This window comes from Pinus tabuliformis, chromosome 4_1 (genome assembly GCF_031772625.1).
Source record: "Pinus tabuliformis cultivar Carrire ecotype Pingquan chromosome 4_1, CPIR1, whole genome shotgun sequence".
Classification (NCBI taxonomy): domain Eukaryota; kingdom Viridiplantae; phylum Streptophyta; class Pinopsida; order Pinales; family Pinaceae; genus Pinus; species Pinus tabuliformis.
The window spans coordinates 656,119,454-656,145,348 of NC_142303.1; positions in this window are offsets into that span (position 1 = coordinate 656,119,454).

Consider the following 25,895-nt stretch of genomic DNA (forward strand, 5'->3'; position numbering starts at 1 on the left):
ATGATTTTATGATTTTCCATTCTTGCACGGAGCTTTGCACGTCTCGAGAAATATTGCACTGTGGTTTACAGATGTGCCAGGTTGTTCATCTTGTTGTTTGATTATTCATTTTCCGATCATTTACATGAATAATAAACTAATAAAAAATTGAGTAAAAACTGAATCTTCACATGTATAGCCTTATAATTTAAATGTATTTGCATGATCTTGATATCAAATAAATATTAATATTAAGCTAAATAAATTGCTATATAAATATTAATATTAAACTAAATAAATTTCTATATAAATATTAATATGTGGTTGTGTAGAATTCTTTTGAAAACCATTCAAACAATTAAAAAAAATATAGCATGATGCCCCTCGGTCATTATTGTAATATACAATGTAATTTAGTAGTATACTTCAACAACCAAAAATAAAAATAAAGGAGACAAAAAATGTTGTAAGCTTATAATAAAAAAAAATGAGAAAAAATGTGTTGTATGAAGTGTGACATATATTATGAGGTAAGGGTCTTGGTGCCTACCATTAATTGATGCTTATATACTTTTATGAGCCATTTAATTTATGTTGTTGGGGAAGTAAATTGGATGAATGATATTTCTAATTTTAACTTGAAAACTTGAATTTGTAACCTACCATTTATAATAATTGTAATGTAAATATTAAAATTTAGTTATAATCATTTGTGGCAACAACTTTATTTTTTAAAGACTATAAGTTATTCTTGACCTACACATAGTAGCACAACATACATAATTATATTTACCTCATTCCACAAGGACTTGGTTAGATATTGTTAGATTTTTGGGAGTGATTCTACCCTTATGTTGTTGATGTGAGAGATATCTTTACATGCATTAGGGTGATTAGAGGTGCACTTTGTGACAAGGAAATGACAAGTGAACTTGGAGGGGCGCTTTTACAGGATCAAAACCTTCTTCTTTTTTGTAACTCACTCCATTTCTATTAATGCAAAGAGTTCTTTGTTTTCCTATATATGATGTTATGGTGTCATATATTTCAGTACCATGTTGATCTATTGAATAAAGTGATTATATGATGCTACATATATTTTTTGGATCGTTTGATTGTGTTATCTGACTGTGTAGGTTCTAATAATAACAATCGAAGCTAGGATTGGAGCATTCAAGACAAGGAAGGAGCGAAGCATACGACAAATTCCAGGTAGGCTTCATCTCATTATCTATTTACTTTAAGGAAAACATTAGTCCCTTTGTCTTTCTGTTGTTCTAGGTCAGTCCACCAGGCATAGGGAAGATACTTCTATCTGCAGTCGTAGATTCTACATAACAAATTGGCGACCACTCCATCATCGCTCTTATATTTTCTGAATCCACTAATATGCCTTCCTTGGAAATAACAAGTCCCAAGTAATGAACCTCTGTCTGAAACAAATTGCATTTTCTAATCTTGGCATACAACTGATTCTCCCTTAGCAATCCCAACACTCTTGCTAAGTGTTCGACATGCTCTTCCTCATTCTTAGAATATATCAATATATCATCAATGAACACAGTGACAAACCTGTCTAGATAAGGATGAAACACACTATTCATTAAGCACATCAAAAAAGCTAGAGCATTAGTCAAACCAAATGGAACTACAACAAACTCATAAGTCCCATACCTGGTTCAGAAATCAGTCTTGTAGATTTCCTCTTCTTTAATGCGTACCTAATGATATCTGGATCTCAAGTCAATCTTCGAGAACACTGCTTCTCCTTTCAATTGGTTGAACAAGTCATCAATCCTCAACAATGGATACCTATTCTTGATGGTCGCCTCGTTCAACTTCCTGTAATCAATGCATAACCTGGGAGTACCATGCTTCTTATTCACAACCAACACTTGTTCACCTGAAGGCGATACACTTGGCTTGATGTATCCCTTGTCAAGCATTTCCCTCAACTACAACTTGAACTCTAATAACTCTGGTGTGCTCATCTTGTATGGTGCCTTTGATGTTGGTGTTTCCCCTAGTACCAACTCAATATAGAAGTCCACTTCTCTATGAGGTGACAACTCTAAAATATCTGCTAGAAACACATCCTGAAACTAATGCAAGATCGGGTACCTCTTCATAAATTCTGGATTCTCCACATCCTTACATTTATCACTAAAAATATGCATTGCAAATCTCACACACCCTTTTCTGCGACTGCGCTTTTCCTACACAACTGTCACCATTCTAACTGACATAGCTTTATGATCCAAGTGGATATTGGTGGCCACCCACCTATTCCACTTGGAACCCCAACACTGTCTCTCTCAATTTTTTGGTTTCCTTAATTGTAGCACAGTTTACTATTTTTGGCAGTTTTTTGAGTCCTGAACTTCTCGAACTGTTTTGAGGCCCTAAACGACATTTTTAGGGGAAACAGAGAGACTAGAAACATCCCAAATTGGGATGGATATTTTTTTGGCCATCTCTTCGAGATCTTCAAAACGAGGTATTATGATAGCCAAACAAAGATCGTATGCCAAAGTTAATACCCCGAGAAGTTGATGTAGCAATTTACCCAAATGAGGCCCACAATTTTGGCGCTTCATCTCCTCGGGTTAGGTTTTTGGATGTTTAGGGTTTTCCATTGTTTCTCAATAATAAATAGGTCTTTGAGCCTCATTGTAACACAGTTCAAAGTCATGTAACTGCCACATCTCTTCTCAGAGATAAGCTACCATCACTTGAGCTATCTTATTTCCATTCTGTTTGTAAGCATAGTTCAATATTTTTCCATTAATGAAATGAAGTTTTTTCTGCTTCATCTCTATATTTATGATTATATCTGTAAGTTGTTGCATTCCTGTTTAAGTTTGGATCAGTGGTATCAGAGCGGTCTTCTCTTTCTCTATTTTTCTTTGCATGTCCCCAACACGGTCAGGGTATAAGGAGTTAGGGATCAATCTGGTTGTACTGTTGCAAGATCAACATCACAAAACCTGACAACCTCCCAGGACAAAAGAAAAGAAAGACAAGAAGGTAGGAGATCCTTCCAAAATGTTGCTTGAGGAAGCCCTCGAGCGACAGAGGGACGTGATGATGGATAACTTTGTCCAGATCCTTCGACAGCTACCCACATGCGATGCATCTTCATCCAGCAGCCACTCTGGAGGCGCCACTCCTTTTAAGTTAAAAGTTAACTTCAATATTCCCATATTTGAAGGCGTGATAGATGTAGATGTTGTAGATAAATGGTTAAATTTGTTGGAAGGATATTTTTCAGTTCATGACTTTTCCAATCAGGAAAATATTACTTTTTCACTTCTCAAATCCGCCCCACATGTCAAGGACTGGTGGGAAACCTACTATGAACAAAAGGATCAGAGTGAACCCTCACTGTTTTCAGCTGTACCCACTTGGGATTCTTTCCAAGACACCATCAAGGAACAATACTACCCTGTCAGGAGCTATGAAGATAAATACATAAAGTGGACCATGCTATGGCAGGGAAGGGACTAAGATGTGTCAGAGTTCACAAATATTTTCCATACCCTTCGCACAAAGTTGGGTATCAAGGATACTAAGTGGAATTTGGTGCTCAAGTACCGCGGCTGTCTAAACAAGTACATCTAGGATGAGATCGAGTTCCTAGACATTTCCTCGCTTGGCACGACGTAACGGTAAGTTGTGAAGATTGAGCAAAATTTTAAATAGAAGAAGCGAGACTTTAGATCTGCAAATCCAAAGCAAGTATAAGGTGCCCTCAAATAGAAAAACAAAGGGACAAGCCAAGGTGGGGCTACCCAAGATAGCCCGCCGAAGCTATAAGCAAAGAACAACACCACAAAGACAATGAAGGACATAGGAAAATGTTGTGAGTTCCATAAGAGCTCCACTCACAATAGAAGTGAGTGTCGGGCCAAGCAGTCACTGGTGGTCGAGCTGAAGGCTTTTGAATCAGATGCATGTCCAACTCTAAATTAGAACCCAATAAGGGAACTAATAAAGGGAAGCAGATCATTAATGCGGAGCCCAGTGCTCCCATGGCAACAACCAAGATCCAGAAGATTGAGCCTGAAGTTCCAGAGGAGGGGGAATGCCTCTTCCACTCACAAATGTGGGTGAAGTGTCCTCCGCTGCAGTTCATTATTGACATCGGGAGCCAAAAGAACCTCATTTCAGTAGAGGTCGTGAAGCAGCTAGGCCTAAAGACTACATCACATACACAACCATACACAATCGAAGGGCTTCACCAATGACGAGATCTTCGGGTCATCTAGCAGTGTCACCTTCCCTACAATGTCAAGCCCTTCATGGATGAGGTACTTGTGATGTTTCTCCTCTTGAATTTTGTGATGTATTGTTAGGACAACCATACTTGTGGAAGCGACAACTCATAGATGATTCTATACCTCGCTCTGTGATTATTACCTTGGCCAACAAGTTGTATAGGATACTGAAGGTAGCCCCACCTACCACCATCTCTTTGATCACTACAAAGAAATGTAGTAAGATCATTTCCCAGACCAGGAAAATTTTTTTCCTCATGATTCACCCTCAGGACAAGAAGAAGGTTATGGCCATGACTTCCAGATAGGGCTCCTCTGCATAGCAATAGCAGATGGACAAGGTTGTGGAGGAGTGCAGGGATATTTTTGCCTCACCTAAAGGGGTACCTATGCACTGTTAGGTCAAACACTCCATCCATCTGACCCCTGGTGCGCCGCTGTCCTATGGGCCGACCTATCAGCACTCTATTGTGGATAAATGAGATCAAGAGGTAGATTGAGGAACTATTGTAGAAAGGGCACATTAGGCCAATCTCATCACCCTATGGGAGCCCGATTGTATTGGTATAGAAGAGGGATGGGACCTGGAGGCTCCGTATTGGCTACCGGGCATTGAACAAGATCACTTTTAGAAATAGGTACCCAATCCCATGGATATATGACCTTCTTGACCAGCTCAAGGGGGCCAAATATTTCAGCAAGATTGACTTGAAGTCAGGTTATCACCAGGTGCCTATCAAACCCTCTAATGTGTGGAATATTGCCTTCAAATCCAACGAGGGCCTTTTCAAATGGTTCGTCATGCCGTTCGGATTGACGGACGCCCCTTCAACCTTCATGACACTCATGGACGACATCTTGTGACCCTTCACTAATGCATTCATGGTGGTGTATTTAGATGACATCTTGATCTTCAGCTAGAGTTGGGACAAGCACCACCACCAATTTGATAGTTTCCTCAAACCTTGTGACAACACAAGTTGTGTGATAACTTGGAGAAATGCACCTTTGGCTTGATCCAGGTTCAATATATGGGGTAAACAATTGATGAGCAGGGTGTACATGTGGACCCATCCAAGATACAAGTCATTCGAGATTGGCCAGCCCCAACCACTCTAACAGAGCTCTGCAGCTTTTTGGGTCTTGCCAACTTTTACTGTAGGTTTGTGTTGGGGTTCTCTTATATCACTTGGACTTAATTCAAGTCACCAAGGGTGGAGAAAAAGAAAAGTTTTTTTCATATGAAACCCAACAAAAAGCATTCTTTGAGTTGAAGAATAACCTATGTCCTGCACCAGTGCTGACATTACCAAACTAGAAACAACCATATGAGATTGAGATACATGCCTTCGATTATGCTATTGGTGTGATTCTTACTTATCATGGGCATCCAGTGGCTTACCATAGTGAGAAACTTTAAGACACAGTCCAAAAGTACTCCACTTATGACAAAGAAATGTATTCCACTGTGCATGTATGTCGTAAATGGAAGCATTACATTTTGGGAAAGGAAACATACATCCACACAGACCACCGACCTCTACAGTTCATACAGGCACAAGGGAAGTTGCAGAACGATTGCCATCAGAAATGGTCCACCTTCCTACAACAGTTCCATTTGAACATTAGGTATAAGAAATGCAACACCAATAATTTTGTTGACTGCGTCAGCCGACCACTGGTCATGGCGCTGATCACAGTGCTCGAATCTTGTGGGCATGGGACATCGGGGTGGACACATCTATACAAGAGCAATCTAGAATACGGCAGCACATACCAGACACTCCTAGAATGGAATCAAGTTCCAAATTTTCAACTTCAGGATGCACTGTTATGCCACCTGGGACACGTCTATGTTCCTTCAAGCGAGCATGCCAAGATGATTTTGGAGGCACACTACAGTCAGGTTGCTAGATATTTTAAAGTAGAGAAAACAATGGCGGTATTATAGAAGTATTTTTGTTGGTCGAAACTTCGTCAAGTTGTTGGGAAGTACATTAGATCCTGCACCGCCTGCGCCATTTCCAAACCCACCATCAAGAAGCAAGGCCTGTATACTCCTCTACCTACTCTTAGTCGACCTTGGGAATCTGTCTCCATGGATTACATGTCGAGCCTTCCTTCTACTAAGCACGACAATGATTGCATTTTCGTGGTCGTTGAAAAATTCTCTAAGATGACCATCATGGCGACCTGCAAGAAGAGTATCATAGTAGAGGCCACTGCTAAGCTCTTCTTTGAGTGAGTGTGGGTACACTTTGGGATCCCACAGTCCATTGTCTCGGATTAGGACAACAGCTTCCTGAGTGCATTTTGGTCAAGTCTCTAGTGGATACTGGATACAAAACTTACTATGTCCATGACTTTCCATCCCCAAACTGATGGCCAAATAGAGGTTGTCAATAGGATGATCATACACATTATATGCATGTACAACTCAAAGCATCCATGCACATGGGATGAAAGCCTCCCCTATGTCATGCACAACTACAATAGATCTTTCCAGAGCTCAACAGGCCACAACCCCTTTCAGGTAGGGCTCAGATTTCAACCATTATGTCCCATTGATGTGGCCATACCATTTACAACTACTTAGATAGACTCAACTCATGTCCAGTCCAAAGCCGACAGGGCTAACAACTTCATTGACCACATTCAATACATCCACCTGCAGGTTCATGATATATTGGACATAGCCAATGCTAAGTAAAAGGAGCGCCATGATTAGCATCGAGTGCCGCAAAATTTCTAGATGGGCGACAAAGTTTGGCTACATTTATAGAAAGAGCGCCTTGCTAAACCCCATCGCAAACTTCGCCCGCTCCAATATGGGCTATACACCATCACCAAGGTTGTAGGGTACAATGCCTTTGAGCTTAGCATTCCACCATTCCTTAGTCTACACCCAGTGCTCAATGTAGATTGCCTTCAGCCATACTTTCCATCATTGTTGGACACATCCGATGTTGTAGAATAATTCACACCAACAAAGCTAAACCTAGAATCCATGAAACATGCCACCACTGATCGGTTCATAAAAACACATATCAAGAACACTTGCCAACAAAAGATCCAACTATATCGGGTTGTCAAAGCTAGAAAACTCCTTCACCAAGGCAAGTGGCTCACCAGGGACCAAGTTTAGGAGAAGTTTTCCCATCTCATGGAGGCACTCAATGCAATGGGGACCATTGCTTCCTAAGGGGGGAGGAATGGTCCAGGTGGATATTGGTGGTCACCCACCTATTCCACTTGGACCCCGAACACTGTCTCTTTTAGTTTTTCGATTTGCTTAATTGTAGCACATTTTACTATTTTTGCATTTTTTTCGGGTCTTGGACTTCTGGAACCATTTTGAGGCCCTAAACGACATTTTTAGGGGAAATAGAGAGAACAATATCAACCAAAATGGGCACGGATATTTGTTTTCAACCATCTCGTTGAGATCTTCAAAACAAGGTATTATGATAGCCAAACAAAGATTGTATCCCAAAGTTACAACCCCGAGAAATTGATGTATCAATTTACCCAAACAGGGCCCATAGTTTTGGCAATTCATCTCCTAGCGTTAGGTTTTTCAATGTTTAGGGCTTTCCATTGTTTCTTAATAATAAATAGGTATTTTAGCCTCATGGTAACACAGTTCAGAGGCATGTAATTTCCACATCCCTTCTCAGAGATAAGCTACCATCGCCTGAACTATCTTATTTCCATTCTGTTTTTAAATAAATAGGTATTTTAGCCTCATGGTAACACAGTTTAGAGGCATGTAACTTCCACATCCGTTCTCAAAGGTAAGCTACCATCGCCTGAGCTATCTTATTTCCATTCTATTTTTAAGTATAGTTCAAAATTTTCCCATTAATGAAATGAAGTGTTTTTATGCTTCATCTCTATATTGATGATTATATCTGTAAGTTGTTGTGTTCATGTTTAAGTTCAGATCAGTTGTATCAGAGTAGTCTTCTCTTTCTTTGTTTTTCTTTGCATGTCCCCAACATGGTCAGGGTATAAGGAGTTAGGGCTCGATCTGGTTGTACTGTTGCAATATTAGCATCGCAAAACCTGACGACCTCCCATGGCGAAAGAAAAAAAAGACGAGGGGGTAGGAGATCCTTTCAAAATGTTGCTCGAGGAAGCCCTCGAGTGACAGAGGAATGTGATGATGGATAAATTTGCCCAGATCCTTCGACGAATACCCACAAGCGATGCATCTTCATCCAGCAGCCACTCTGGAGGCACCACTCCTTTTAAGGTACAATTTAACTTCGGTATTCCCATATTTGAAGGCCTGATAGATGCATACGCCATAGATAAATGGTTAAATTTCTTGGAAGGATATTTGTCAGTTCATGACTTTTCCAATGGGGAAAATATTGCCTTTTCACTTCTTAAAGCCGCGCCACACGTCAAGGACTAGTGGGAAGCCTACTATGAGTAAAAGGATGAGAGTGAACCCTCACTATTTTGAGCTGCACCCACCTGGGATTCTTTCCGAGACACCATCAAGGAACAATATTACCCTGTCGGGAGCTATGAAGATAAATACATAAAGTGGACCACGCGACGGTAAGGAAGGGACCAAGATGTGTCGAAGTTCATAAACATTTTCCATACCCTTCACACGAAGTTGGGTATCAAGGATAATGAGCGGCATTTGGTGCTAAAGTACTACGATTGTCTACACAAGTACATCCAAGACAAGATGGAGTTCCTGGACATTTCCTCGCTCGACACAGCGTACCGGTATGCTATCAAGATTGAGGGGAAGTTTAAACATAAAAAGCGAGACTTTGGATCTCTGAATTCGAAGCATGGAAAAGGTGCCCCCGAACCATAGAACAAAGGGCCAAACTAAGGTGGGCTACCTAGGATAACCCCTCAAAGCGGCAAGCAATGAAAAACACCACAAAGACAATGAAGGACATAGGAAAATGGTGTGAGTTACATAAGAGCTCCACTCACAATACAAATGAGTGTCGGGCCAGGCAGTCATTAGTGGCCGAGATGAAGCCTTATGAATCAGATGAATTTTCCGACTTTGAATCAAAAACCGATAAGGGAAATGACAAAGGGAAGTAGATCATTGATGCGGAGCCCAGTGCCACCATGGCCACCACCAAGATCTATAAGATTGAGCGTGAAGATCCAAAGGAGGGGGAACGCCTCTTCCTCTCACAGATGTGGGTGAAGGGTTCTCCACTACAGTTCATTGTCGACAGTGGGAGCCAAAATAAACTCATTTCAACAGAGGTCGTGAAGCGGCTGGGCCTAAAGACTACAACACATTTACAACTTTACACCATTGGGTGGCTTCACCAAGGACGATATCTTTGCATTAGTCAACAATGTCGCCTTCCCTACAACATCAAGGCCTTCATGGATGGGGTACTATGTGATCTTTCTCCTCTTGAAGTTTGTGATGTATTGTTAGGACAACCATACTTGTGGAAGCGACATGTTGTATATGAGTCTAAAACTCGCTCTGTGATTATAACCTTCGCCAACATGTTGTACAGGATACCGGAGGTAGCCCGCCTACTGCCATATCTTTGTTAACTGCAAAAAAAATGTAGTAAGATCATTTTCCAAACTAGAAAATTTGTTTTCCTTACGATTTGTCCTCAGGGCAAGAAGAAGGTTGTGGCCACAACTTCCATGCAAGGCTCCTCTCCACAACAACAATATATGGACAATGTTGTGGAGGAGTACAGGGATATTTTCACCTCACCAACAAGGTACCTTTGCACTGTCAGGTCAAGCACTCCATTGATCTGTTCCCTGGCATGCTGCTGCACAATGGGCCAATCTATCAGTGCGTTGTTCTAGAGAACGATGAGATCAGGAGGCAGATTAAGGAACTATTGTAGAAAGGGCACATCATGCAAATCTCATCACCCTGTGGGAGCCCGATTGTATTGGTACAGAATAAGGATGGGACCTGGAGGCTCTGTATTGACTACCGGAAGTTGAACAAAACCACTGTCCGGAATAGGTACCCAATTCCACAGACTGATGACCTTCTTGACCAGCTCAAGGGGGCCAAATATTTTAGCAAGATTGACTTGAAGTCAGGTTATCGCCAGGTGCCTATCGAACCCTCTGATGTGTGGAAGATTGCCTTCGAATCCAAGGAGGGCCTTCTTGAATGGTTGGTCATGCCATTCAAACTTACAAACACCACTACAACCTTCATGAGACTAATGGACAACATCTTGTGACCCTTCACCAATGCATGCGTGGTGGTGTATTTAGATGACATCTTGATTTTCAACCAGATTTGGGATGAGTACCTCCCCCATATTTGACAGGTCCTTCAAACCCTACGAAAACACAAGTTGTGTGCTAACTTGGAGAAATGCACCATTGGCCTAACCCAACGTCAATATTTGGGGTACATAATTGATGAGCAAGGTGTAGATGTGGACCCATCCAAGATACAAGTCATTCGGGATTGGCCAGCCCCAATCACTCTAATAGAGCTTCGCATATTTTTGGGTCTTGCCAACTTCTTCTGTAGGTTCATGTTGGGGTTCTCTCATATCACTTGGCCATTAAGTCAAGTAACCAAGGGCAGAGCAAAAACAATTTCTTTTTGGTCTGAAACCCATCAATAAGCGTTCTTTGAGTTGAAGAATCGCCTTTTTTCTAAACCAGTACCCACATTACCAGACCTGCAACAACTATTTGAGATTGTGATAGGTGCCTCCGACTATGCTATTAGTGCAGTTCTTACTTAGCATGGGCATCCAATGGCTTACCACAATGAGACACTATCAGACACAATTTGAAAATACCCCACTTACGATAAAGAAATGTATTCTATTGTGTAGGTCTGTCTTCAATGGATGCATTACATTTTGGGGAAGGAAACGGTCATCCTCACAGACCACCAACCTCTATAGTTCATACAAACCCAAGGGAAGTTGATGAATGATTGCCATCAAAAATGGTCCACCTACCTACAACAATTACATTTGAACATTAAGTATAAGAAGGGAAACACCAATAATATTGTTGATTGCCTCAGCTGACCACCGATCATGGCGCTGATCATTGTGCTCGACTCCTACGGGCACAAGACATCAGGGTGGTTGCATCCTGACAAGAGCGATCCAGAATTCAACAGCACATACCAGACACTCCTAGAAAGGAAGCAAGTTCCAAATTCTCACCTTCAGGATACACTGTTATGCCACATGGGATACATTTGTGTTCCTTCAAGCAAGCGTACCAAGATGATTTGGGAGATGCACTACAGTCAGATCGCTAGACATTTCGAAGTAGATAAAATAGTGGAGGTATTGCAAAAGTATTTTTATTGGCCAGAACTTCGTGAGGATGTTGGGAAGTACATTAGATCTTGCACCGCCTATGCCATTGCCAAACCAACGATCAAGAAGAAAGGACTGTATACTCTACCTACTACTAGTTGGCCTTGGGAATATGTCTCCATGGATTACATGTTAGGCCTTCCTTCTACTAAGCACAACAACGATTGCGTTTGCATGGTCATCGACAGATTCTCTAAGATGGCCATCATGGTGGCCTGCAAGAAGAGTATCACAATAGAGGCCACTGCTAAGCTCTTCTTTGAGTGAGTGTGGGTACACTTTGGGATCCCATGTTCCATTGTCTTAGATCAAGACAACATATTCTTGATTTCCTTTTGGTCAAGTCTTTGGTCGATGCTGGATACAAAACTTACTAAGTCCACAACTTTCCATCCCCAAACTGTTGGCCAAATATAGGTTGTCAACAAGACGATCGTACACATTCTATGCATATACAACTCGAAGCATCCATGCACATGGGATGAAAGCGTCCCCTATGTCTAGCACAACTAAAAGAGAGGTTTCCGCAATGCAATGGGCCACAACCCCTTTAAGGCAGGGCTGAGATTTCAACCATTATGTCCCATTGATGTGGCCATACCATTTGCAGCTACTCAGGCAGATTCAACTCATGTACAGTTTGAAGTCGACAGGGCTAACAACTTCATTGAGCGCATTCAATATATTCGCCAACAGGTCCATCATATATTGGATAGAGCCAATTCTAAGTACAAGCAGCGCCATGATCAACATTGGGTGCCACACAAGTTCTAGGTGGGCGACAAAGTTTGGCTACATTTACAGAAGGAGCACCTTGCTGGCCCCACCGCAAGCTTCACCAACTCCAATATGGGCCATACACCATGGGCTGTAGGGGACAATGCCTTTGAGCTTAGCATTCCACCGTTCCTTGGTCTGACCCAGTGTTCAATGTAGATCGTCTTCGACCATAGTTTCCACGATTGTTGGCTACATCTCACATTACAGAATAGCTCACACCAACAGAGCTAAACCCAGACTACATGGAACATGCCACCATTGATCGAATTATGGACACATAGATCCAGAACACTCACCAGCAGAAGATCCAAGTATATCGGATTGTCAAAGCTGGCGAACTCCTTCACCAAGGCAAGTGGCTCACCAGGGACCAAGTTTAGCAGAATTTTCCTCATCTCATGGAGGCACTCAATGCAATGGGGACTATTTCTTCCTAAGGGGGGAGGAATGACCTAGTTGAATATTGGTTGCCACCTGCCTATTTCACTTGGACCCACAACACTTTCTCTTGCAGTTTTTCATTTTCCTTAATTGTAGCACATTTTACTATTGTTGGTAGTTTTTCGGGTCCTAAACTTCGAGAGTCGTTTTGAGGCCCTAAACGATGTTTTTAGGGGAAACAGAGAGACTAGAAACATCCCAAATTGGTATGACCATTTAATTTTGAATTTCTCTTTGAGATCTTCGAAACAAGGTATTATGATAGCCAGACAGAGAATGTATACCAATGTTACGACCTCGGGAAGTTGATGTACCAATTTACCCAAACGGGGCCCACAATTTTGGCACTTTATCTCCTAAGGTTAGATTTTTGGATGTTTAGGGTTTTCCATTGTTTCTCAATAATAAATAGGCCTTTGAGCCTCATTGTAACAAAGTTCAGAGGCATGTAGCTGCCACATATCTTCTCAGAGATAAGCTACCATCGCCCGAGCTATCTTATTTCCATTCTGTTTGTAAGCATAGTTCAATATTTTTTTATTAATGAAATGAAGTGTTTTTCTGCTGCATCTCCGTATTTATGATTATATATGTAAGTTGTTGCATTCCTGTTTAAGTTCGGATCAGTGGTATCAGAGAAATTTTATCTTTCTCTTTTTCCTTTGCATGTCCCAAATGACGTCACGGAATAAGGAGTTGGGGCTTGATCTGGTTGAACCATTGCAAGATCAGCCTTGCAAAACCTGACGACCTCCCATGACAGAAGAAAAGAAAGACGAGAGGGTAGGAGATCCTTTCAAAATGTTGCTCGAGGAAGCCCTCAAGTGACATAAGGACACGATGATGGATAACTTTGCCTTGATCCTCCGACAGCTACCCACAGATGGAGCATCTTCATCCAACAACCACTCTGGATGCGACATTCCTTTTAAGGTACAAGTTAATTTCAATATCCCCATATTTGAAGGCTTGATAGATGCAGATACTGTAGATAAATGGTTAAATCTATTGGAAGGATATTTTTTAGTTCATGACTTTTCTAATCGGGAAAATATTAATTTTTCACTTCTCAAAGTCGCCCCACACGTTAAGGACTGGTGGGAAACCTACTGTGAACAAAAGGATGAGAGTGAACCCTTGCAGTTTTCAGCTGCACCCACCTGGGATTCTTTCTGAGACACTATCAAGGAACAATATTACCCTGTCAGGAGTTATGAATATAAATACATAAAATGGACCACGTTAAGGTAGGGAAATGACCAAGATGTGTCGGAGTTCACAAATATTTTCCATACCCTTCGCACAAACCTGGGTATCAAGGATATTGAGCAGAATTTGGTACTCATGTACCACAGATGTGTACAAAAGGACATCGAGGATGAGATGGAGTTCCTGGACATCTCCTCACTCGGCACGGTGCCGGTATGCTGTCAAGATTGAGAAAAAGTTTAAACAGAAGAATCGAAACTTTGGATCTCCAAATCCGAAGCAAGGAAATGGCACCCATAAACCACATAACAAAGGGACAAGCCAAGGTGGAGCTACCCTGGATAACCCGCCGAAGCTGCAAGAAAAGAAAAACACTACGAAGACAAAGAAGGACACGGGAAAATGGTGTGAGTTCCATAAGATCTCCACTCACAATACAAGTGAGTGTCAGGCCAAGCAATCACTGGTGTTCAAGATGAAGGCTTCTGAATCAGACACATGTTCTGGCTCTAAATTAGAACCCGATAAGGGAACTGACAAAGGGAAGTAGATAAATGATGTGGAGCCTAGTGCCACCATGGCCACCACCAAGATCTAGAGGATTGAGCCTGAAGATCCAGAGGAGGGGGAACGTCTCTTCCACTCACAAATGTGGGTGAAGGGTTCTCTGCTACAGTTCATTCTCGACAACGGGAGCCAAAAGAACCTCATTTCAGCAGAGGTCGTGAAGCTGCTAGGCCTAAAGACTACAACACATCCACAGTTGTACACCATCAGGTGGCTTCACCAAGGGCGAGATCTTCGCGTCAGCCAGTAGTGTCACCTTCCCTACAACATCAATCCCTTCATGGATGAGGTACTGTGTGATGTTTCTCCTCTTAAAGTTTGTGATGTATTGTTAGGACAACCATACTTGTGGAAGCGACATGCTATATATGAGTCTAGACCACACTCTGTGATTATTATGTTGGCCAACAAGTTGTACAAGATACCGGAGGTAGCCCCGCCTATCGCCATCTCTTTGATCACTACAAAGAAATGCAGTAAGATCATTTCCCAGACCAGGAAATTTGGTTTCCTTATGATTCGCCCTCAAGTCAAGAAGAAGGTTGTGGCCATGGTTTCGAGACAGGGCTCCTCTGCACAACAACAATAAATGGACAAGGTTGTGGAGGACTATAGGGATATTTTCACCTCACCTACATGGGTACCTCTACACTATTAGGTCAAGCAATCAATCGATTTGACCCCTGGCGTGCCACTACCGAATAGGCTGATCTATCAACGCTCTATTCTGGAGAACGATGAGATCAAGAGGCAGATTCAAGAACTATTGCAAAAAGGGCACATCAATCCAAGCTCATCACCCTGTGGGAGCCCGATTGTATTGGTACAGAAGAAGGATGGGACCTAGAGGCTCTATATTGACTACTGGGCATTGAGCCAGCTCAAGGGGGCAAAATATTTCAGCAAGATTGATTTGAAGTCAGGTTATCACCAGGTGCCTATCGACCTTATAATGTGTGGAAGACTTCCTTCAAATCCAAGGAGGGCATTTTCAAATGGTTGGTCATGCCGTTCGGACTGACAAATGCCCTTGCAACTTTCATGAGACTAATAGACGACATCTTGCGACCCTTCACCAATGCATTCGTGGTGGTGTATTTAGATGACATCTTGATCTTCATCCAGAGTTGGGATGAGCATCTTAATCTTCATTAGTTGTGTGCTAACTTGGAGAAATACACCTTTGGATTCACCCAGGTTTAATATCTAGGGTACATAAATGATGAGTATGGTCTACATGTGGACCCATCTAAGATACAAGTCATTCAGGATTCACCAGTCCCAACCACTCTAACTGAGCTCCGCAATTTCTACCGTAGGTTCATGTTGGGGTTCTCTCATATCACCTGGCCTTTAAGACAAGTCACCAAGGGCGGAGCAGAAGAAAAGTCTTTTTGGTTTGAAACCAAACAACAAGTGTTCTCCGAGTTGAATAATCACCTTTGTTCTGCACTAGTGCTCACATTATGAGACCTGCAAAAACCATTTAAGATTGAGACAAATACCTTTGACTATGCTATTGGTGCGGTTCTTACTCAGCATGGGCATCTATTGGCTTACCATAGTGTGACACTTTCAGACACAATCCAAAAGTACCCCAATTATGACAAAGAAATATATTCCATTGTGTAGGCCTACCGTCAATGGAAGCATTACATTCTGGGGAGGGAAACGGTCATCCACCCAGACCACCAATCTCGACAGTTCATACAGACACAAGGGAAGTTTCAAAACGATCACCATCAGAAATGGTCCACCTACCTGCAACAATTCCATTTTAAAATTAAGTATAAGAAGGTTAGCACCAGTAATGTCATTGATTGCCTCAGCTGACCACCAGTCATGGAGTTGATCACTGTGCTCGAAACCTGTGGGCACAATACATCGAGGTGGCTGCATCTTTACAAGAGTGATCCAAAATTCAACAGCTCATACCAGACACTCTTGGAAGGGAAGCAAGTTCCAAATTTTCACCTTCATGATGCACTGTTATGCCACCTGGGAGACGTCTGTATTCCTTCAAGTGAGCATGCCAAGATGATTTGGGAGGTGCACTACAGTCGGGTAACTGGACATTTTGGAGTAGAGAAAATAGTGGCGATATTGCAGAAGTATTTTTATTTGTCGAAACTTCATTAAGATGTTGGGAAGTACATTAGATCCCTCACTACCTACGCCATTCTAAACGAACAAACAAGAAGGAAGGCATGTATACTCCTCTACCTACTCCTAGTTGGCCTTGGGAATCTGTCTCCATGGATTACATGTCAGGACTTCCTTCTACTAAGCATGACAACAATTGCGTTTTCGTGGTCATCAACAGATTCTCTAAGATGGCCATCATGGTGGCCTGTAAGAAGAGTATCACAATAGAGGTAACTGCTAAGATTTTCTTTGAGAAAGTGTGGGTAAACTTTGGGATCCCACAGTCCATTGCCTCAGATCAGAACATCATATTCCTGAGTGCATTTTTGTCAAGTCCCTGGTCGATGTTGGATACAAAACTTACTAAGTGCACGACTCTCCATCCCCAAACTTTTGGCCAAACAGAGGTTGTCAACAGGATGATCGTACACGTTCGACACGTGTACAACTCGAAGCATCCATGCACATGGGATGAAAGCCTCCCCTATGTCCAACACAGCTACAATAGAGCTTTCCACAACTCAACTAGCCACAACCCCTTTCAGGTAGGGCAAGGATTTCAGCCATTATGTCCCATTGATTTGGCCATACCATTTGTAGCTACTTAGGCAGATTTAGCTCATGTCCAGTCTGATGTCGACAGGGCTAACAACTTCATTGAGCACATTCAATACATCTGCCATTAGTTCCATGATATATTGGATAAAGCCAATGCTAAGGACAACCAACGACATGATCAGCATAGGGTGTGTACAAGTTCCAGGTGGGCGACAAAGTTTGGCTACATTTGCAGAAGGAGCGCCTCGCTAGACCCCACTACAAGATTTTCCCTCTCTGATATGGGGCATACACCATCACCAAGGTTGTATGGGACAATGCCTTCAAGCTTAGAATTCCACCGTTCCTTGGTCTGCACCCAGTGTTCAATGTAGACCATCTTCAGCCATACTTTCCACCATTGTTGGACACATCCGACATTGCAGAATAACTCACATCAACAGAGCTAAACCCAAACTGTATCGAATAGGCCACCACTGATCGAATCATGGACACACAAATAAAGAACACTTGCCAGTAGAATATCCAACTATATCAGGTTGTCAAAGGTAGCCAAATCCTTCACCAAGGCAATTAGCACCCGAGGGACCAAGTTCAGCAAACATTTCCCCATCTCATGGAGGCACTCAATGCAATGGGGAGGAATGATCTAGGTGGATATTGGTGGCCACCCACCTATTCCACTTGGACCCCCAACACTTTCTCTTTCATTTTTTCGGTTTCCTCAATTGCAGCACAATTTACTATTTTTATCAGTTTTTTGGGTCTTGAACTTCCAGATCCGTTTTGAGGCCCTAAACGACGTTTTTAGGGGAATCGGAGAGAGCGAAAACATTGATAGATGAATAAGCCATTTGTTTCCGACCTTCTCTTCGAGATATTCCAAGCGAGGTATTATGATAGCCAAATGGAGATCGTATGCCAAAGTTACGACCCTGGGAAGTTGATGTACCAATTTACCCAAACAGGGCCCACAATTTTGGTGCTTCATCTCCTAGGGTTAGGTTTTTGGATGTTTAGGGTTTTCCATTATTTCTCAATAATAAATAGGCATTTCAGGCTCATTGTAACACAATTCAGAGGCATGTAGCCACCACATCTCTTCTCAGAGATAGGCTACCATTGCCCGAGCTATCTTATTTCCATTCTGTTTGTAAGCATAGTTCATTATTTTTCCATTAATGAAATGAAGTGTTTTTCTGCTGCATCTCTGTATTTATGATTATATTTATAAGTTGTTGCATTCCTGTTTAAGTTCGGATCACTTTCTTCCTACTTTGCAAGATTATTTGTTCTCCATTGTCATTCAAGCATTCAATAGCTTTGTCATAGCAGTCCACCTTAGTCCTGTGAAGATACAACTAATCCATACCAAAAATCATACTATATGATCCCAACAATAGTACATTCAAATGTGCTATGGTAGGCATACCATTCAACTCAAATGTACAAGCTCTTACCAAATGATGAACTCTCTTCTTTGTACTTGTAGCCAACTACACTAACCAAGATTCTGCATGCACTTCTTTATTCAAACCTCACTTATCCACCAGGTCAGGACTTACATAACTATAATTAGATCCAAGGTCAATCAAAATAGAAACAACTTGATCCCAAATCTTACCATCCATCTTGATAATAGATTAATGGTGATTCGCCTGCCTGTTATCCAGTGCTGCATAAATCCATGGAATGCTCTGCCCAACATCCCCAACTGTCTGTGCATCCTGTGCACTATAAATCTGAGGCCTACCACCCTGATTCTGTGGAAAATCTCTCTTGAGATGATCCTTACCACATGTCCAACACTGCAACCTTCTCTTACCATCACCTTTATTCTGTTGTTCTCTAGGTTGAGGTCCATTAAACTTCTTGTAAGGTGCAACATTTTCTTTCTCTCCTGCATCCCGAGGTCTTGTTTGTTTTGGCTGCCATTTACCTTTATATTTCTCTTTCCCTTTCCAACCTTGCTGAGACTCTGTCTTGCGCTTTTATTGCTCATAACAGTGCTTCAGTTTCCCAATGACTTCTTCAAGTGATTGAGGCTCATCATACTCAATCTGATCTTTAAACGATAATGGTAATCCATTGAAAAAAATCTGAACTTTGGCTTTTTCATCCTTAAGATATGGTACATACCTCAATAACTCCAGGAACTTAGTCGTATACTCCTCATCCGTCATCGATCCCATCTTTAGCTCACATAATTCCTTGGATTTTTTATCGTAGTACCTCTCGTGACAAGTACTTCTTCCTAAAAAGTCTCTTGAACTCATGCCAACTCAACTCTTTTGTCCTGATGTCTCTAACCCGCTTCACATCTTCCCACCACATTTTTGCTTTCCCTTTAGGCTGAAGATACCTATTCTGGCCTTCATGTTCTCCATGTAATCATGCAACTCAAAGAACTTCTTCATCTTGAGTAGCCATGCCTCTGCATCCTCCGACTTCTTCAAATACCCATTAAAGGTAGGTGGCTTTTCTTTCTTGAACTCATCCTATAAATATCCCCTGTCACTCCTCTTGTAAGGATGATAGCGATGATGACCATGATACCTGTCTGAACTAGAACTAGAGTAAAGCTTGTGTCCACTGCCTTACCTATCAGGTGTATCCAAGAACCTGCCATCTCTAATCATGTCATCTCTGTGTGACATGTTCCCACCATGAGACCTGCTACCATAGGCTCAATTAGTCATGTTGCCCTATCCATGAGTGATCCTAAGTGGTCCGTCTCTCTACAAGTCTGACAAGATCTGAGGGATGACTGCATTAACCTCTGCTTGTTTCTCCTGTGCCTGAATGATTATGTCATTATCTACTTTGAAACTTCTTATTTCTTCTTTCAAACTTCTCAATGTGTCTTCTAAGTCAGAAGAGTGCCCACCACCATGCTGATCATATGATACATAGGGAGAGTCTTGTGAATTTTAGTCTACCATCTTTCTAGTCCTCTTTGATTTTCTTCCTTCAAGTATACCATGTCAACTTAAACCAAAACATAACATAATCAATATACCTCAGTATAGTTTAGGGGAGGATATCTCATCTACAAGATCAACTAGATTAGTGCAATACATGTATAAACATAATCATAGAATTATGTACCACATACCATGACCTCATGCACGACAACTATAACCATGTCAATGTATGTATAATGACGTATAGACACTGACATGCATAACAAGTGCATAACTGACAAGAACTCACAACATATACATCCAACAACAACACCATCTACTTTCACATGGTGACACAACTGCAACCATGCCTACACAACAAGCACATAAACCACAAGAATAAAGAACACATACGCAACTGACATGTATGCATGACCAACACATTTCTCCCATCCAGTCCAAGGGGTGAACTTGGCTCTAATACCACACTGTAAATGCTCCTCCCACATTTACCCAAGCTAATCAGTCCACTAGGGTAAACATGTGATGAAGAGTTACTATGATGTGATTCAACTCCCCATGTATAATTAAGGAAGTGGAACTGACAAAACAAAACCAATCTAACCTTTCTCAGAAGCTATATAATCTTTAGGAGACAACCAACCCTTCCAAGTTCCCAACCCCTAAGACAACAACTCATTTTGTTGAGCTAGACCCCTAGTCGCTCCCATGACAATCCATGCATGTGACTGAGAGCCTCCAGTCACTCCCACAATAAGGCATGCATGTGACTGTGGCCTTCTTTAGGCAGTTCTGAGCCAACAACCCCAGATTTTGTGCCACTTTTTCAGGGCCAGGTCTCAGGCCTCTACTTAGAACTTCATGAAACTTCCAGAAATGATAAATAACAATTAATTAAAGCTACTAATGCAAACATTGGTACAAGGACTTGACCTAACCCCTACTAGCCATGATAAACATTTCGTCAAACATATCACAAACATGTAATCTACAGGTCATAACCATAGATCTGAGCATAGGGGTCTCATACTTATCTGAGAATTGTCAAGAAGAATTTATGCCTTATCACAATAGCTGCATTATCATCTATTAGGTCATACATTCATTATTCATTCATTTCCTAATCAAAACATAATGAAAGCCATGACTAAGATCTGTCATAAAACCATGCCTATAACCAGAAAAATAGCAATGATAGAACGACTATTAAAACCACATATTAACAAGTACATTTACACATGAAATACCAAAGGAAAATGATTTCTTATTAATGTATGTATAAGCCAACCAAGTCAGGAACTTCCAAGAACCACCCCACCATAGATTAGGCTGAACCAAATCTTTCTTTCAACTAATCACCCCCATGCCATATTCCAAGCATGAATGTGGGACTCACAACAAAACCAATCAAGGCTTCCTTGAGCTTTACCATATATCCACCAATGGATTCCTAGGCCCGAAACCATCATCAATACAACTAGGCTTTAAAGCAATCCCACCAGATCACTAGGCCCTAAACAAGCATGGATGCCTCTGGATCTTTCCACCTAAACTGTGAGGAATTTGTCTGTCTCCACCTCTAGGATTTACCATATTTCCTTCCATTCACGAGTCAAGGATTCCTAGGCCCAATGAGGTTCCACCCTCTAGGACTTATCGTATATCCATCAATTCACCGGTCAAGGACTCCTAGGCCTAACGAGGTCATACACAATCCGGCTTTACCATAACCCCACCTTCATCGGTCTAGGGATTCCTAGACTTGTGTTTCTCCCCCCCACTCAGTTTCGAAAACCATTGAGCAATCCAGCTCAACCAAAACAAGAGAACCCCATCACACCATGGCTATCCAGAAATGGAAAGGCAAGGTTGAAAACCACTGTCACACCTAGAAAAACCCATGCCAAAGATAGCAAGAGAACCAAAACACACATGCATGTACCATGCATGTGAAAACTAGCAAGGAAACCATACATGCAACTCGATACCTGCAAGTAATCTCGCTCTTCCTTGCTTGATCTTTACTTCCTTTTTCTTTCTTGTCTTTCCTTTGCCTTCCTTCCTCCAATGCTAGAGTGCTCCAAGAATGCTCTAAGTGTCCAAGAGTATGAGAGAGTAGAGAGAATAGAGAGATATCTCCAAAACTGAACTGACTAAAGGTTGTGAATTGATCCTCCGAAGCCTTTTTATCAATGAGACCTCTATTTTCTTCATTTTCCATTATTTTCCTTCATTTTCCTCCTCACATGCAACCTGTGACCTTTCACCTTCATTTTCTCCTAATTTCCCTTATATTCATAAATAAAATGCCAATTAATGTCACTTTTCCTTTGCAAACACTTTGTCATTGCCTTTGCCAATTTCCCTAGCTATAATAAACCAAATGAACACCCACACTAGGATGTTTTGCTCAACATTAAGCTTGGATTATGTGCCCCATGACCTTTGTTATTATTTTGCCTTTATTTACTTTATTTCATGGATTTTTGACAAGGGATGTTACATATTGTTAAAGGCTCGACTATAGTAGTTCTAGCTTGGCCTTGGGACATTAAAGGGGCATTTTGGGCCTAGCCCGCCATATATAAAAATTTTGAAAGTATAGACCTGTACCAAATAAATAAAATATTTTATTGTCCACATGACATAATATAATATCATATGAACTTTTAAAAGAGATAAAGTAATTAAAAGTAAAAAAAAAATGTGAGTAAGATTTTTAAACCTTATAGTAACTTTTCAAAAACATTTCAACATTATATCTATATATATATATATATATATATATATATATATATATATATATATATATATATATATATATATATTAAAATAAAAATATCAAGTTATCCTAATTAGAGGGAGATGTGTAATTCATTCCCTTCTTAATATAAAATTAATATGTTACATCTAAAAGTGTTCATAATAATAATAAATTTCATATGGTGTATCAATAAATACTTTAATATGCAAGATTAAGTAATATTGAAGTATACCTAAAAATATATAAAAAACAAAAAACCATTTTATATGTTACATTAAAAGTGTTCATAATAATAATAAATTTCATATGGTCTATCAATAAATATTTTATATGCAAGATTAAGCAATATTGAAGTATACCTAAAATTATATTGATAACAAAAGGCCATTTTAATATGAACAATGTAGTTCATAGATAAAATGTCTAGATGCACATGTTATTTAAAATATTTTAATGTTAAATATGTATATATAACACATCTTTAAAAAAACAATCTCATTATTTTACGTTTTGGTTCTTTTTTAAGTGTAATTTTTTTTGTCAATTTTCGCTAAAATCCAACAAAGTTTTTTTGGACTTGCAAGTTTAAGTTATGCACTCTATATAGTATTCAAAAATAAAATGTAAATAATGTTGAAATTACACATTGTGTATGTGTGTGTAGAGAGAGAAAACCATTACAGATTCATTCAGATCTATAAAGGGATGAGAAGGATGTAATTTTTTTTCAAATTTTGCATTCTAAAAGAAATTTTCACCTAAAATGTTTGGATCTATACTATTGGTAACCTAGTGATCTTCTTAACAATGCCTATTGCTAATATCTAATATATAATATAATTAATATACTAGCATAGTATTAACTTTCTACTTACATACCAATAGCTTTTTATATATAATATATAATAGATCTATTAGTATATATTATATTATTAATATACTATAATATAACCTAGAAAACACTATAGGTTTATTATATATATAATCATTGTATTATATAATAATATTAAGTTCTATAGATCTAATAATTTATATAATTAATATTTTACTAATTTATTCACGTATTAATTCATTTATAAATACTATTATGTATCTGATATAATATTTTTTTATAGATTATTTTTTTTAGTTTAAGGTTTAATATAATATATTTTTATATAAACTATTTTATTTAGTTTGAGGTGGCCATTTAGGTTTTGAATGATGTTTCTCATTCTTGGCGCATATTATTTAATTCTTTATATGCTCTCCACCGTTCCTTGATCTTAACCATAGACTTAGCTAATGACATTGAAATGTCCACTAAAATCTCTAAATCTACAGATCTTTCTCCATGTATTAAATTTTACCCAATATTGAAGGAATCTTACCTGTATACATTATGGTGATTTTTAACTTCATATTTCTTCATGGGATACTGGAGTCAACCATTTTGAATAAAGTCTACCATTTTGGAAAATTATTCAAGGAACTAAAACATGAAAATATTAGAGATATGGTTTTGATTCTAGCCCTGTTATGAAAGCTACTCGATTAGAGAAGAGTAATGATCTATTTCAATATATGAAAACAAACAAACTTATTGGTGTTATCCATTCTGTAAAGAATGAAAATCCTAGACAGGACGACTAGGCCACAAATATTTTTCTAATTTTTTTGTGGTCACGGAGGATAAACTTCAAGTCATGGAGCATATTCGTGAGCTTGGGCATATGCCTAGCATTTTTAACTCTGAATTCATCTCCCTCATCTCAAAGGTAAATTATCCCACCAATTTTAAAGATTTTTGGCTAATCTCTTTTTGTAACAATTTATACAAAATTATTACCAAGGTGAAGGTGATCATTCCGAGACTAAAACCATTACTCTCAATGGTGATTTTACTGCAACAATTTGGTTTTCTAAGGTAGGTTAATTCATGAAGCAATTGGATATGCTCAACAAGGTATCCACATGATCAAAACAAATGGCAATCCTCAAAATTGATCTTTCCAAGGCATATGATTGGTTCTCTTGGACTTATTTAAGGTTGTTGCTTCTACATATGAGCTAGTGTACCATTTTAAAACTAAATTATGGGTTGATGATGTCCTCCTCTTTTGGTGTCTCAATTTTTGTAATCACAATATTGGAAAATGAATTCAATTGTATTAAGAATGATGTAAATTGTACGTATAAATACAACAATGAAACTGTTGGATTCAGTTTCCAGGTTTCTTGGACATGCATTAACTTTCCACTAGAACCGTGACATATTAGGTGGCTAACATTCCCCCCCTTAATATGAAGGGGTGTATATGAGAGTCAAAGAAGAGAGCTAAAATGCAAAAATGCATGACAACCAATGGTTGAATAAGCTCTCTGAAATGGTGGTTTTTAAGAGAAAACCACAAACAAACCCAAAGGTAGGAGAACTCGAGGTCTCAACCAGTGGTGGTTTAAGGATGAGCACCAACTCTAGAACTATCAAAGCAGTTCCTTAAACAATTCCTAATCTAGCTAGAAGATGAAGTCTTCTGCTAGTGGAAGTGCTCCCTAACAAAAACTGTAGCAGAAACCAAAATCTTCTGCAGGTAATGGTTTAAGGAATGCCACCAATAAAAAAAACATGCTCAATGGGCATTGTTGTGTCTCTGGATACAACTCTAAATATGGCTATGGTTATCTCTGGTTGTACACTGAGATAAATGGTTCAGTTTGTGGCTTAGGCTCACTTGATAAATCTTTGAATGATCAACCTTTGAAGATGCTAACTTACCATCAATTCCCCCCTTGTCATATACCTTTGAGAAGACGATGAAACCTTTGCTTCAAAACTAGTCAATAATCGAGAGAAAATTCTATGGTATGATTGTTATATCTTCCTAACCGTTGAACACCATTACCAAGAAGTGATTCATCCAAGGTGAATCTTCAT